Source organism: Erpetoichthys calabaricus, chromosome 1 (assembly GCF_900747795.2).
Source record: "Erpetoichthys calabaricus chromosome 1, fErpCal1.3, whole genome shotgun sequence".
Lineage (NCBI taxonomy): Eukaryota > Metazoa > Chordata > Cladistia > Polypteriformes > Polypteridae > Erpetoichthys > Erpetoichthys calabaricus.
In genome coordinates, this window is record NC_041394.2 from 74,292,239 (window position 1) to 74,307,670 (window position 15,432).

Below are 15,432 nucleotides of genomic sequence, written 5' to 3' on the forward strand. Positions count from 1 at the left end.
TAAAGGCCTTCCTAAGAGGCCAGATTATTTCATATCTTTCCCATAGAAATAAATTAGAAACCAAGAAAGTGTCAGAGCTAAGAAATGAAATTACTAGAATAGATGAAGAACAAGCCAGGTGTCCAAGTGAAGCTCTTCACAGGAAAAGGCAGGCCTTGCATACAGAACTTAACATCTTAACAACTAAAGAAACTGAACAACTTATTTATAAGTCTAGACAGCATTACTATGAACACGGAGAAAAAGCTAATAAGCTTTTAGCTCAACAAATTCATAAACAAGAAGTTCACAATGCAATACCAGTAATCACCAACAAGAATGGAGAAGAAATCATCGACCATAATAAAATAATGCACACATTTAGAGATTACTATAAGTCTTTATATTCCACTGAGCCCAAAGAAGACAACACGCAATCTAATGCATTTCTGGATAATTCACAAATACCACAAATAGATGCTTTAAGTGCTGAGGAACTAGATAAACCTCTAACGCTAACAGAATTACTAGACGCTATAAAGTCACTACAAAGCGGGAAATCATCAGGCCCTGATGGTTACCCCGTAGAGTTTTATAAGAAATTCTCCACTCAGCTAGCTCCACTCTTATTGGTAACATTTACAGAAGCTAAAGACCACCAAATACTACCTCAAACATTTCGACAAGCATTAATCACCGTCTTTCCTAAACAAAATAAGGACTTGTTACAATGTGCATCATATAGACCAATTTCACTCCTGAATAATGATGTTAAGATACTCTCAAAAATCCTAGCTAGAAGGATGGAGAAAGTGCTGCCCTCGGTAATATCACAAGATCAAACTGGATTTATTAAAGGCCGACATCTATCTTCAAATCTCCGACGCTTGTTTAATGTTATATATTCACCAGCAAAATCAAACACCCCAGAGATATTACTATCATTAGACGCAGAAAAGGCATTTGACATGATCGAATGGAATTACCTTTTCACTGCATTGGAGAAATTTGGGTTTGGCCCGAATATTTGTGCTTGGATTAAACTACTGTATACCAGTCCAGAAGCTTCAGTTTGTATTAATAAAATTTGCTCAGACTACTTTAAACTAGAACGTGGTACCAGACAAGGATGTCCCTTGTCGCCACTGTTGTTTGCAATCGCTATTGAACCACTGGCGGTTCACTGCCGAAATTCTCATCAGATAAAGGGGATTGTCAGAGAAGGACTGGAACAGAAAATTTCTCTATATGCAGATGATATGGTCTTATATATATCGGACCCAGAAAACACTGTCCCTGCTGTTTTAACAGCACTAACAGAATTTCAAAAGATATCTGGTCTTAGAATTAATCTGAATAAAAGTATACTCTTTCCAGTGAACTCACAAGCATATAATATTAAATTAGACACCCTACCTTTTACCATAGCAGATCAGTTTAAATACCTAGGGGTAAATATCACAAGTAAACATAAAGCTCTTTATCAACAAAATTTTGGCGTCTGTATGGAAAAAATTAAGCAAGACTTGCATAGATGGTCAACCCTTCATCTCACTCTAGCCGGAAGAATTAACAGTGTTAAGATGAATATCCTTCCTAAACTTCTCTTTTTATTTCAAAACATTTCAATATATATCAATAAATCGTTTTTTAAACAGTTAGATTCAATAATAACCTCATTCATTTGGAACTCAAAACACCCACGTATCCGAAGAGCGACCCTACAAAGACCTCAGGCAGAAGGTGGCATGGCTTTACCTAATTTTCAGTTTTATTACTGGGCAGCAAACATACAAGCCATAAAAACCTGGACACAGATAAATGCACATACACAGGCTTGGTCTGCAATAGAAGTAAAATCCTGTAGTACTTCTTTATATTCCCTGCTTTGCTCTCCAATAAATGAAAGTTATCGCAAATATACTAATAACCCAATTGTGCTTTACTCACTCAGAATATGGAACCAAATTAGGAAGCATTTTAAGATGGAAAATCTTTTATCAGTGGCACCTTTGCAAGGGAACCACCTCTTTCAACCTTCGCAAGTATATCCAGTTTTTAATACCTGGAAAAGTTTTGGGATTAAAATGCTCAGAGATCTTTATATAGACAACATATTTACATCTTTTGAACAATTACGTTCAAAATTTAACCTCCCAGCTACACATTTCTTTTACTATCTTCAAATTAGAAATTTTGTTAAACAGAAATTGCCCGATTTCCCCCACCTTGCACCCTCCACAATGCTGGAAAAAATACTGCTCAATTCCGAGGAAACAAACACTATTTCCGCAATATATAAAATCTTATTAGAGTCCCTACCTTTCAAAGATCCAAGAGGACATTGGGAAGAAGATCTCTTAATCAATATATCAGAAAAGGAGTGGAAGGTAGCAAAGCAGAGAATTCACTCGAGTTCTATATGCGCAAAGCATTGAATTATTCAACTAAAAATTATATATCGAGCTCATCTGTCTCGCTTAAAACTGTCCAAAATGTTTCCAGGCCAGGATCCAACCTGCGAGCGCTGCAACCAAGCTCCTGCCTCACTGGGTCACATGTTCTGGGCCTGCACCAAACTAACATCATTTTGGACAAAAAATTTTAAGTGCCTCTCAGACAGCCTTAGTATCACAATCCCTCCTAACCCACTAACAGCTGTGTTTGGTGTCCTTCCAGATGGACTTGAATTGGAGAAGGACAAACAAACGGTGATTGCATTCACTACACTCTTGGCACGCAGACTTATTTTGTTAAATTGGAAGAATCCTAATTCTCCTCTTATAAGTCAGTGGGAAACTGATGTTTTATATTATTTGAAATTGGAAAAAATCAAATTTTCAGTTAGAGGATCTGTACAAAATTTTTTCAAAACTTGGCAGGATTTAATCAATATTATTTTAGAATAAGAGAATTAACTATTATTGTATTTAACTCCCTTCTCCATCTCTTATTTATATAGATATTTACTTCTCCCCTTCTTTTGTCTAATGTTGCCTTATTAAAAAGCTTAAAGAAATTTTCCTTTAGCTAAGCTCTCCTTCTCAGGGATGGGGTTTGATTTGTTTTCAAATTTGTTGGGTTATAAATGGATCTGTTTGTATGGAATGATTACAATGAAAATTAATAAAATAAAAATATAAAAAAAAAAAAAAGAAGAAAAGTAAACCTTTTTAAACTGAGGAAAATGAACTGGTTGTAATATGACCAAGCTGTGTGCTGAGTTTACTCTTGAGCATGAAATCTAACGTGGTTTGTGCCCTTCAGAATGAAAACAGTTTGCATTTACCTCTTTAATAAAAGGCGAGCTTTTAAGCCTGAGAAATCACCCCGTAAATGCACACGTTTAATTGCACATGTGTTAATATGTATGCTTACACAGTATTAAAAGACACTCAACAATTAACATCATTTACCTTCGTTCCCACATTTGACTCGTGCTGTAAATCTCTTCCTTGTTTTTAGTTCACGTGATTACGTAGGAGGCGTGATGACGCGATACGTGACTCCTAACTTTTGTAAGTAAGCTGTAAGGAATGAGCCTGCCAAATTTCAGCCTTCTACCTACACGGGAAGTTGGAGAATTAGTGATGAGTGAGTGAGTCAGTCAGTCAGTGAGTGAGTGAGTCAATGAGGGCTTTGCCTTTTATTAGTATAGATGACAGGGTTTGAGAAAATCTAGTAAATTAAATATTCATTTTACGATGTTCTACTTTAATGGCAAATTACGAGAATAAAGTCAACATGTCGACTTTAATCTTGACATAAACGGCGAGAATAAAGTAGAAATGTCGAGAATAAAGTCAACATGTCGTCACACTATTACACAGTATTGAAAACAAATAAAACAAGTACAACTTGGCTTGCAGTATTATCCAGTAGTATAGAAACAGTATTTACACATTTGAACATAATGGTCCACATCTGACCTTTTAAAACCAAAGCTCTCCAGATAATGGACGCGACTCCTTTTTTTCGGCAAAAGTTATTCTGTGTCATCATGTTCAACTTTATCGTCTGCTACAGCTTCAGTTTCAGTTTCAGAATGTTCTCTGTCCATTTTCAGAGTGCAATACCTACACTAACACTACCTATTTAGCGGTGTAGCAGTGAAAAAGAGCCCCCGTGCAACACCGCTGTGTTTAGCGATGTAGCAGTGAAAAAGGTCCCCACATGAAAAGTTTCCCGCTGCGTCACGTTCCGAACGTCGTTTAGGCAATTAAACCGGTGTCCATATCATAACAAAAATAAAAAAACGGTTTTCGGTAAGAACCGATATACCGCCCAGCACTAGCGGTTACATATTGCAGGGTTCCTGCCATTGGGTGTAGTTTGTGAATTGGTGGGGGTGATTCTGGGAGGGAGAATGAGATGAGGGGACTTTTGTTTTTTAATGTCTGTGACAGTACCATTTGTGGCACAACAGCATTCCGTTACATCTAGTAACTTAACCAATACAGGGTTTTAGTGTCTTCCTCTGTTCGCTCTAAAAGATGTAGCGTTCTTATTCTACTTATTGTAGCCTATGAATTAATTTTTTGACTTCTGCTGGAGATGAGCTGGGAGATCATACATTACTCTTTATTTCTGCTTATGGCTGTACCCTGTATTGCCCCTCCTTTCTCCCTGACTTCACTGGCTGCCTTCTTAAATTCTCAGACTGTGAAATTCTGGTCGACATTGATGCAAATGTGGCCTTAAACCCATTAGATATCCTTCATTGGTCGGCAAGCACATGCCTCACTCTACATGTTCTTTATGTAATTTTACTGCAAATCTTAATTTAATAGTTTAATCCTTCAGTTAGAGAATTCTCTTTTTTCTCTTCCCGTCATAATTCAGTCTTGTATTGATTATATTTTCATATCATGTTACCTTGCTTCATTGGTATCAGATGCCTCATAGTCTCATCTGCTACAGTATATCTGACCACAAATTCAATCATTTACAGTTGATCCTTCCGTTTTTAACATCTTGCACCCCCAAGGTGGAAATTCAACACCTCTTCTGAAAAACATATAATTTTGCAAACAATTTGCTGTCAAACTAGAGGAGTTCTTAATGTACAGTATTGGCTCTGTACATAATGCAGGTACCATCTAGGAGGCAATTAAAGGTTTCATTCTGAACTTTACTATCACCTTTTCCCCACATTTGGCACATACTAGACTACAAAGAATAAAGGACCATGAATCTAAACTTTCCATCAATCCATCCATTATCCAACACATTATATCCTAACTACAGGGTCAAGGGAATCTGCTGGAGCCAACCCCAGCCAACACAGGGCGCAAGGCAAGAAACAAACCCCTTGCAGGGCGCCAGCCCACCACAGGAGTCTAAACTTTCATCCTTAAAAAGAGCATGCCCCCTTGTGATTTTGCAAAGCATCTTATAAACCTCTGCCCTTGATTTCTCTTTGGTCTAGAGACCTTTCTCCTCTCTCTTCACCCCTTTCACCCCAGGCACTGTCCTCCTGTCTTTTCCTTTTGGACACACATTTGTCTCCAAGTGTCTTCCTTTCTTTCCTACAGTAGTCTTCTGTTACCTCAAATATTTCTTCTTTTAGAGCTTTCTAGGCTTCCACTCAAACTTCCTGAAAGCAAGTAATTCTGTCTGGGTATCCTGGCAGCCAAATTAATTATTGCCTCCCACTGGAAGACACCTGAATGCGTCACTGTTGACAACTAGTGGTCCTCCTTCTATAACTTAATAAATTTGGACTTGTCTGCAGCATGGATTAATTATAGCTTCCAGTAATGTAACTCAATCCTGGTCTGCTGTGGCTTAATTGTGTCCATCTTGGCTTGTAATCCCTTGACCTTTTTTATTTTCTTCACCCTTTGACTCATGGGAGAGGGTGGTGGTTCTTTGTATGATAGGTCAGTTTATTGATATATCCTGTCATTTTGTCTTTACTTAATAAAAAGTTAATCACAAAAAAAAGAGTACACATGGTTTATGCTGGCAGCACAGTCTGTACTGTCTCATCCTGTTAATGTTGAGCTAAACAGTTTCGTGTCTCAATCAACATTATTGTTGAAGAAGATCATGGTGCAAAAAAACAAACAAACATTAAGTAAGCAGTTATAACACACCACTGTTAAAATGGGCCTGTGTGGTATCTGTATTTACAAAACAATATCCATTTAATATTGTCATTCACACCTACTAGTGTATTCCTTACTATGATGGGTTTTATATTCTCTTTTTTGAAAGAATGTTAGATGAGGCAGACTTAACAGAATTACTGAGAAAAATGGAATTATTTGTATCATCTACTGCAAGGACTATGGTACATTTTCAGCAGGCACTGTCATTGAATTCTGTGAAAGTTCTGAATATTATACACATACTAGTTCTGTTAATATAAAATTTTAAACTGGTACTTTACGTTGCCATTACTTACAATAAAACAGGGTTTAAAGTGGAATTTCCCTGATGAGCTGACAGCCCCCCCCCCCCCCCCCACCCATTTGTAGTTTTAAACTCAGGTACCCACCAGTAGCTTAGGGAAACTTCAATGTTAGTTCAAACCAGCTCAACCACAAAAATATGTACATTCACATATTAGGTGCTGCTTTACTGCTTCCTGTCTTATAAGACATTTTGAAATGTGGTCTCTAGTTCTCTATCTCATTTTTTTGTTTTAAAAACCCAATGTACATCCTCCATATGCAACTCTAACAGAGTACAAAAGTTCAGATTGTGAACAATTAAGTGTAAAATCACAAGGACAACTGGGAAATCGATTTAGTCTATAGTTCTGAACACACAGAAAACCTGTTTGCTGCTAGAGGAAAGTATCTTGCTGGGATAAAATACAATAGCCCAAAATTATATATTTAAAAAAAGTGCTTGAAAAACACTTTTATGAGAGTCTTTAAGAAAGTTAATTGTCAGACATTAACAAGGTATCTTGGTACAACTGTATTACCTACTGTATTTACATCACAAATACCAAAAAAGGTTTAATAACGTGTATTGACAGACCACAGACAGATAAAGCAGTTCAGGTTTCCTTCATGGTAACTTAGTCTATCACTATTTTTATGTGCTCACATTGTCACTTCATACTATATTTGTCCTAGATCTGAGCAGTGTAGTTAGTTACACCTCCAGGGTCTTCCTGGTGTCTATCAATGGCACGTTTCCTGTATCTGCTCTTTGTTTGTGTTATTTATAACACTGTGATCCTCAACTGTCAAATTTCATAGCTTATTAGGATCTTGTTAGTGTTGTATAGTACCTTGTGATGGTGTTATTAATGGTGCTATGTAAAAAAAAGGTTGATTAATTGATTGTCACGGGTTTGTATTACTGCTTGCAAAAATCAGTTTATAAAAGTGAGTGTGGATTTGTGCATGCCATTGCTCTGTGAAACATTGTCATCATAGCCAGGGCCAATTCCTGCTTTCCCTGACTGTGTAACAGAAAAAGTGGATTAAGCCAATGGATGAACCTAAAGGCACTCAAAATTAACATATAAAACCAATACTGATTAACTGAAATATATTAGACTTACAAAACAGGAACTTTAGTTTTATTTTTATTTTTTTAGAATAAGAGAACAGCCTTGTTCAATATTTGTTTAATTCATGACCCACTTAATAAGTATTTGAGTTGTGAACAGGTTGTTCTCGTTTAATTAAATGTCTCATTTAAAGAAGCCCTCAGTAAATAAATGTTCTGTTTTATACCAATTAATTTAATATTAATAAAACATGAACGGGTGAAGAGAAGGGTCAGCTGACAAGCACATGCAGTTCAAGGTATCTGTCTGTCCTGCTCCTGCTAAAATGCTATAGATATCAGATCATTTTCTAAAATAACTGCAAGAGTCTTTGCTTCTTTCATCAATTTAGAAATTTTCATCTAGGAAGAAGCAGAAACAGACTACATCCAATACAAAGTAAATGGCACAATTGCTCATCTCCTCAGCTGGCTTCTTTCCCTAAGTTTACAATTAATATCATATTCAAAGTCCTTCCAACCTGAAAAGCCCTAACACTGACATTCACTCCCTTCTGTAGTTGACTGCCTTGCTCACCATAAACAAATGATTAAGACAGCCAAGATTTTTCAGTATCACTTTAGATTAGGATTCCCTAATTACGCTGTACTTACCATGTAATTACCTGTATAATTACAGAGTAACTAGGTAGTTGAGTTATTACCTTGTACTTACGGTGTAATACAGTGTTACACTATAATTAAATACTTAATTGTAATTGTTATTCCACAATTTTTATAAGTACCTATATATATATATTGTGAAATAACAATTAAAATCAAAAGTACTTAACAACAGCATTATATTGTGTTACAGTGTAATTATACAGGTAATTACATGGTAAGGTAAAGCATATTTAGGGACATCTAATCTAAAGTGATACCAATTTTTCTGCTTGCTCCAAGCCATACAAGAGGACTCTATTCATCCTTATACAGTAATACTCACTGCGCTGCACTTTCTTCTTATGGCCACCTCTGTGGGTACTTCCTTATCACTCAGATCCAAGACTTTTTAATACTATATAAAAAAACAGACTTTTAATCTTTTATCTGTGACAGTTTTTATATTTCTATTATCCTAATCTACATCTGTCCTTGATCATTCAACGCTGCCTACATTACCTACTTTGGTGTATAATAAAGGAATGTTTACTAATTGCATTATTACATTTTGCTATGGGACAAGGGAGGTACAGTGGTGAATGCTGCTGAATCACAGTTCTAGAGTCCTAGTCTTGAACCCCAGCCAGCTGGCTATCTATGTGAAGTTTTGTGTGGTCTGCCATGGAGTTTCTCACGGTAGTCTAATTTTATGCTTTAACATGCCAAAGATGTACAGTATATGTTTAACTGGCCCAACATGCGTTTCTGTGAGTGTGCCTTACGATATAGTATGGTGTTCTTTTCAAACTTAGTTCCTTTTCTCTGATGCTGCTTGGGTTGCCTCTGGTCCTTGTTATTCCAAACTGAGTTAGTACTTTAGAAAAAGAATGGATGATTGACTTTGGAAGTTTGAAGAGAGGCGTCACTTTAACAAGTATTTTATAATATAAACACAAATTGATTATTTATTAATATTTCTCTTAGAGCTAGACTTATATAAGTTAAGTATTAACTATTAACTTTAGAAAACAAAACAGTTTAGAGTGTGCTGAGCATTCTTAATTTAACATCAGATATACACATTTGTAATTTATTTTTCTACCTGGTGAATTTTTAAAGATCTTGCTAGATCTGTTAATTATGTTCATTTAACTCAGAACAAGAGTATGTGTGGTCAAGTAAGCTCATGGAAGCCAGCTGCACAATTCTACCTTCTATCTAAAGAGCTCCGCTCATGCAGCTAATGAAGCACTTTATGAGGCTTAATATGGAACCAGTGTGACAATTCACAAAATAATTTACATCATCTTTCATTATTGAGGCCCACAAAATCCATACTATCTGTGGTAACACTGCCAATTCTGAATAAAACTAGCAAGCCCGCGATTCTCGAAAGAATCGCAAATCCAAGAATGGCAATCACTTTCTGTTCCCTCCGATATTTGGAGGGATGAAATATCATGGAGGGTGGGTGCGTCCTGGGAAAGTTCATTTAATTAAATAAACATATTTGTACTAAAGCATTTTCTTTTTGGAGCTGTGACTCATCTGGTTTTGGTGTTTCAGAAGCGCGTTGTAGGCGCCTTCGTTTATTGTTTTTATTCAGGCAGTCTCTTTTTTGTTTTTCTATGGCTGTGACGTCAGCGAGAAGTCGTTTGCTGACGGCGGCGGATTCGTGTGCTGAAGTGACCATGGCGGCGGATCCGGGCATGGAGGGCCACATTACTAAATGAACGTGGTATATGCGGTGGTGTGGGCGGTCGCGTTCGGGCGGCTGTACAACCTGGCGTGCACGCTTTACCTCAGGTTTAGTTCACAGGTCGTAGCCATGGTAAAGTTTTCATTTAATTAAATAAACATATTTGTACTAAAGCGGTTTCTTTGTGTGGGCGCCTTCGTTCATTGTTTTTATCATTATGGGCTCGTTTACAGGTCGTAGCCATACGGGCTCGTGTTTGTATTACTAATCGTTGAGCTCCTTCCATTTGGAGCCGTGCCTCCTTTGCCTCTGCTGTGTCAGAAGCGCGTTGTGGGCGCGCTCGTTCATTGTGTTTATCCATACGGGCTCGTTTTGTATTTCTGTTAGTTGAGCTCTTTCATTGTGCAGCCGTAACATCTTTGCTTCTGGTGTGTCTGAAGCGCGTTGTAGGAGCCTCCGTGTATTGTTTTTATCCATGTGGCCTCGTCTTTGTTGTCTGGAGCAGTGACTTCTTTGCGTGTGGTGTTTTTGAAGCGCGTTGTAGGAGCCTCCGTTTATTGTTTTTATCTATGCGGTCTCGTCTTTGTTGTTCTGTGGCTGTGTCGTTAGGTAGATGTCGTTTACTGTTAGGAATCATAATTGAACATGCCACACAGACTGCTGGCATAGTGGATTAGAGCAAGTTTAGTTTACAGGTTCTGTTGTTTGGGTGCCACCTACTGACTCTGGGAAGCCGCTGCGTTTGATTCTGGGGCGCCGCGGCGCAGTGCGCATGCGCTTCGGTGCATCCGTCGTGCATAAATTAAACTGTCGTTTAGTAATATAGATAATGTAAGCAATTACATCAATTGTCCGTCATGCATGCTTTACACCACATCTTGTCTAAAACTATGGTAAATAATCATAATGTTCTTTTATATCACAAATGATTATGTCAGAAACACTTGGCCACATGTTGAAATAAACAAAAGCCCAGTGGTCCAGACAACATTCGTAAGTATCAAGTTAATAAGGTGTAAAAAATGTAATATAAAACTAAGTACCTAAATGGAATAGAAAACACTGAGGTATAACTTCAAGAAACATCATAAACATCACAGAACCTTCACAATCTCATTTCCAAAATAAAATTAAGTTATTTTTCCTTGGATAAATCTCTTATATCCAAAATGATCAAATCCATATACTTAGCAAAATATTTTTTACTGAATTATTCAGTATTCTGCCAACTGTGCACATACAGTGGAATTATTTTTAAAAGATGTTGCTTAATAAATCAGTCATAACATAGAAGCGAAGTATACCTACTGAACTGATGGTTCAAAACTGGTTTAAAACTGGACTAAAGAGGATGAGGTCATGAAACTGTCAAATTAAAAGTTTCAGGGCTTTAACATTGAATTCAAATCAATGCAAGTTATAATACAAATGAGCACACACACATATTTAATTGCATTTGTGCTGAAAGGTAATCTATGACCTAGTGCTGGGCGGTATACCACTTCATACCGAAAAACGTTTTTTATTTTTGTTATGATATGGATTTTTCTTACATCACAACACCGGTTTAAATTGCCTAAATAACGTTCAGAACGTGGCACAGCGGGAAACTGTTTAAGGGGGGACCTTTTTCACTGCTACACACTGCTAAACATATACAACGGAGTACATGCGTTAGTGGAGGTGTTGCGCGGGGGCTCTTTTTCACTGCTACACTGCTAAATAGGCATGCAACGGAGTACATGCGGTAGTGGAGGTATTGCGCGGTGAAAATGGACAGAGAATATTCTGAAACTGAAGCTGTAGCAGACGATAAAGTTGAATATGATGACATAGAAGAACTTTTGCCAAAAAAAAGGAGTCACGTCCGTTGCCTGGAGATACTTTGGTTTTAAAAGGTCAGATGTGGACCATTATGTTCAAATGTTTCTATACTACTGGATAATACTGCAAGCCAAGTTGTACTTGTTTTATTTTTTTCAATACAGTGTAATGTACCTGGGTACTTTGTAATAGTGTGATGACATGTTGACTTTATTCTCGAAATTTCTACTTTATTCTCGCTGTTTATGTCAAGATTAAAGTCGACATGTTGACTTTATTCTCGTAATTTGTCATTAAAGTAGAACATCGTAAACTAAACTTCATCATAAAATGAATATTTAATTTACTAGATTTTCTCAAACCCTGTCATAAGTTATGTAGCACATTAAATGCTTTGTGTTAAGTGTTCCCCGTGCCATGTTAAATTGCTACATGCTTCTTAAACTTAAACTGACTTCCTCTTGTACTGAGGAGGTGCCGGCAGCTATCGCCACACAGAATACATTGACTTCATGATATTTCTGCTCCCTGAACACATGGAGGATGCAGTGCTGCCTCGCAGCAAGGGGGTCTCAGGTGTACCCTGCCTTGAATTTGCATGTCTTTCTGGTGGGTTTACTTGGCGTGCTTCAGTTTCCTTTCAAAGTCATGTTGGATGTGGGGTTTTGTTCTGCTATATAGACCCTGCTAGTGTATGTATTCCTCGTACTCACCCTGCGATGTGCTGGCGTTCAGGATTTGCTCCTGCCTCGCACACAATGCTTGCTGGGATGGACGCAACCCTGAATGGATGGCATAATTAAACATGTATAACGAAGATTTTTTTAAAGTTCTAAACACTCCTTGGTCTATGTTTATAACTATTTTTAATTTCACAAAGACGCTTATCGTGTGGTGATTGGTTAGGCGGAGAAAGAAAAATGAAGGATAGGAACTGGGGGTTTGGTACGTCAGACAGACAGCACACATGTAATAAAGAAAGCCCACTCAGATGAACATCCACTGAATTCTGTCTCCGAACACCAGATCACGAACCTAACATTTACATAATATTTAAGTTAAACCTGTGCAATACCCATTCATACATCCAGTTTTTGGAGCCTCGTCACACCTGCCATAAAGTTCTCTACACTGAACATTCACCTGGGGACCCCTTACTGCGAGGGAGCAGCACACTACCATGCATGTGTAATACCTGCTTTAATGCATTTCATCCTGAAAATGATATCAAGTATATATCTTAGCATTCTACATTTTCAGAGAGCAGGAATATGGTGAAGTGAATGTATTCTGTGCGGCGATCACTGCCGACGCCTCCTCTTAGTGAGGAGGAAGTCAGTTTAAGAAGCACGCAGTGATTAACAACTGGGTCGGGGAACACAACACAAAGCATTTAATGTGCTACACTAACTTATGATGGGGTTTGATAAAATGTAGTAAATTAAACATTGATTTTAGGATGAAGTTTAGTTTATGACATTCTACTTTAATTATAAACTATGAGAATAAAGTGGAAATGTCGAGAATAAAGTCAACATGTCGACTTTATTCTCGACATATAGTTTTTTTTTTCTTCCCTGTGTCCGTATTTTTTTTTCTTCACTGTGGCCTTAATACGATTCTGTAGGGCTATACCACAAATGGCATTATAAATGCAAGTTGCAGCTTTATTATTTATGTATATAGCTTAGCTTGAAGCAAGGTCCATATTAATGCAATTTGCCTAAATGATGGTTCAGTTGGTAAAGATGTCATCACCAAGTTGCACTTGTTTTATTTTATTTTTATTTGGTGAATACTGTGTAATGCACCTGGGCTTGAAGTCTTGAAGTAATAGTATTATTACTGGAAGTTGCACTATTATTTATTTTATTGTTATGATTTATTAGTTTAAATGTTATGTAGTTTAATGATGGTAAAGTTGTTTAAAAAGTCACTTTAAATTGTCAGTGGACAGAGATTGTTAACATTAACAGAAAGTGTAGTTGGTTTACAAAAAATATTTGCTATTTATTCCTTTTCTATGACATGTTCAGTGCAATACAATTTTTGACAAGCACCTCTGGATATTTTACTATATCTAAATGCCTCTTTGGATGGTTGAAAATATGTTGCCAAAATTTTAGTTTAAGTTGTTTGCAAAATTTGTTCAATAAAAAGGTTCTACATTTTGACTGCAACTGTCATGCAATGTGATTCCTTCTCTTCATTAGTGTCACCCCCTTCAAAACTATCACTTTATGAGGCCATACAAACCTGTATTAATACTTATGTGCAGCTTAAAATGTTTTTTTTGTACAATGTACAATTCTCATGACAGTGGAATAGGTTATTTTTAGCCAGTCTACTGCAGTAATTGCAGTGGAAAATGTGGTTAACATCCACTCATGCATGGGAAAAAAATACCGTTGAATACCGTGAAACCGGTATAATTTTGAAAAATATCGTGATATAGAATTTTGGTCATACCGCCCAGCACTACTGTGACCTGCCACAACAGCAATGATAAATTAACAGAAACCCAACACCCAGAGTTATGAGGCCATATGGGACTAGGAAAATTGGATGTGAACAATCAACAGTCTCGGAGCCCAAATATCTGTTTGGCCTGGACAGTGGTAACTCTGAACAGAGATGATTATGTATAAATGCTATTGAAAATGGTGACGGATGGAAGACTGACAGGGAATGTTTTAAGCTTGTGTGTACCTTGTACTCATTTTTTACAGTTCATTAAGTTCTTCAGAGTGGTATAGTGAATAATGAATAACACTGCTATCCGAAAGCTCCTTGAACCTCTGTTCAAATCAGTGTCAATATACTCCCATTATTGAGTTGAAACATTATCTCAATATCTGTGTGATTGTTCTTTAGGCTAGTGTTGTTCATTACTCGAAATGACTTTTAGTCAGAAAGCACATCAGATTTAATGGCTGCAGTTGCTGAACTTTAATTCTTCTCATGATGTCAAGTTACACAACTAGGAATTGCAGTGGGTCACAGAGTGCATGACTCCTATGTAACTTTCATTACAGTCCTAAAAGGTCTCATTTTTGCAAACAACATGAATCACATCAGAATAAGAAGGATAGCACTGCATGAAAATAAATAAACAACACAGAGAACAAGCAGGTAGTTGTTATCTTCACTATAGCCATTGCTCTACTGCAGTATGCCAAACACAAAATATCAAACCAACATCTATTCTCGTTCCAAAGTTTGATAAGACTCCCTGAACTTTGGATGTTCTGGAACACTTACAGTACTTTCCTTTTTTATTTGTAGTTTTTCACTATTACTATGTAGCACCGTGTAGTACTTCACAAGGCTCAGTGGCTATTAACTCCCATGAACACAAGGTGCCACTCTGATGACTTGTGACTTGCTACAAGAAAATCAAACCAGTTTTCTTTACTGTGCAAAGTCACAGAGGGCTGTAGGAGCTGTTGAGAACAGTAACAGGCAAATACTAAAACTGTCTATAAGTCACCATGAGTTTCTTAAGATGTAATTGAACCAATTTTTCAAAATTGTTGAAAAAGTTGTCTAGCATGAGTTTTCAAAATAGAAATTTCGACATATATTTCTTTCTTCATATGATTTAAAATACAATCAGAATGCATCTTTTTGAGAACACAGCCTCTTAGTCTGTGGTGGCATAAAACTCTCTGAAGGTACAGGAAAGGATTATTTGTGACAACACTTTAGAGATAGCGAGAAATAAAAGGAAAGAAAAAGATTCTGGAGTAGGGTTACAGGATATCTTATCTAAAATATATAAAGACTAATTCCTGGATGACAGTTACTGGTAT

General features: G+C 37.0%; 1 protein-coding gene across 5 annotated transcripts in view; it reads right to left on the reverse strand.

Annotated features, from left to right (window-relative positions):
• The window catches only part of zmp:0000001168 (signal-induced proliferation-associated 1-like protein 2), a 317,833-nt gene that overhangs the window by 103,255 nt on the left and 199,146 nt on the right, over nt 1-15,432 (reverse strand). The window lies entirely within an intron of this gene.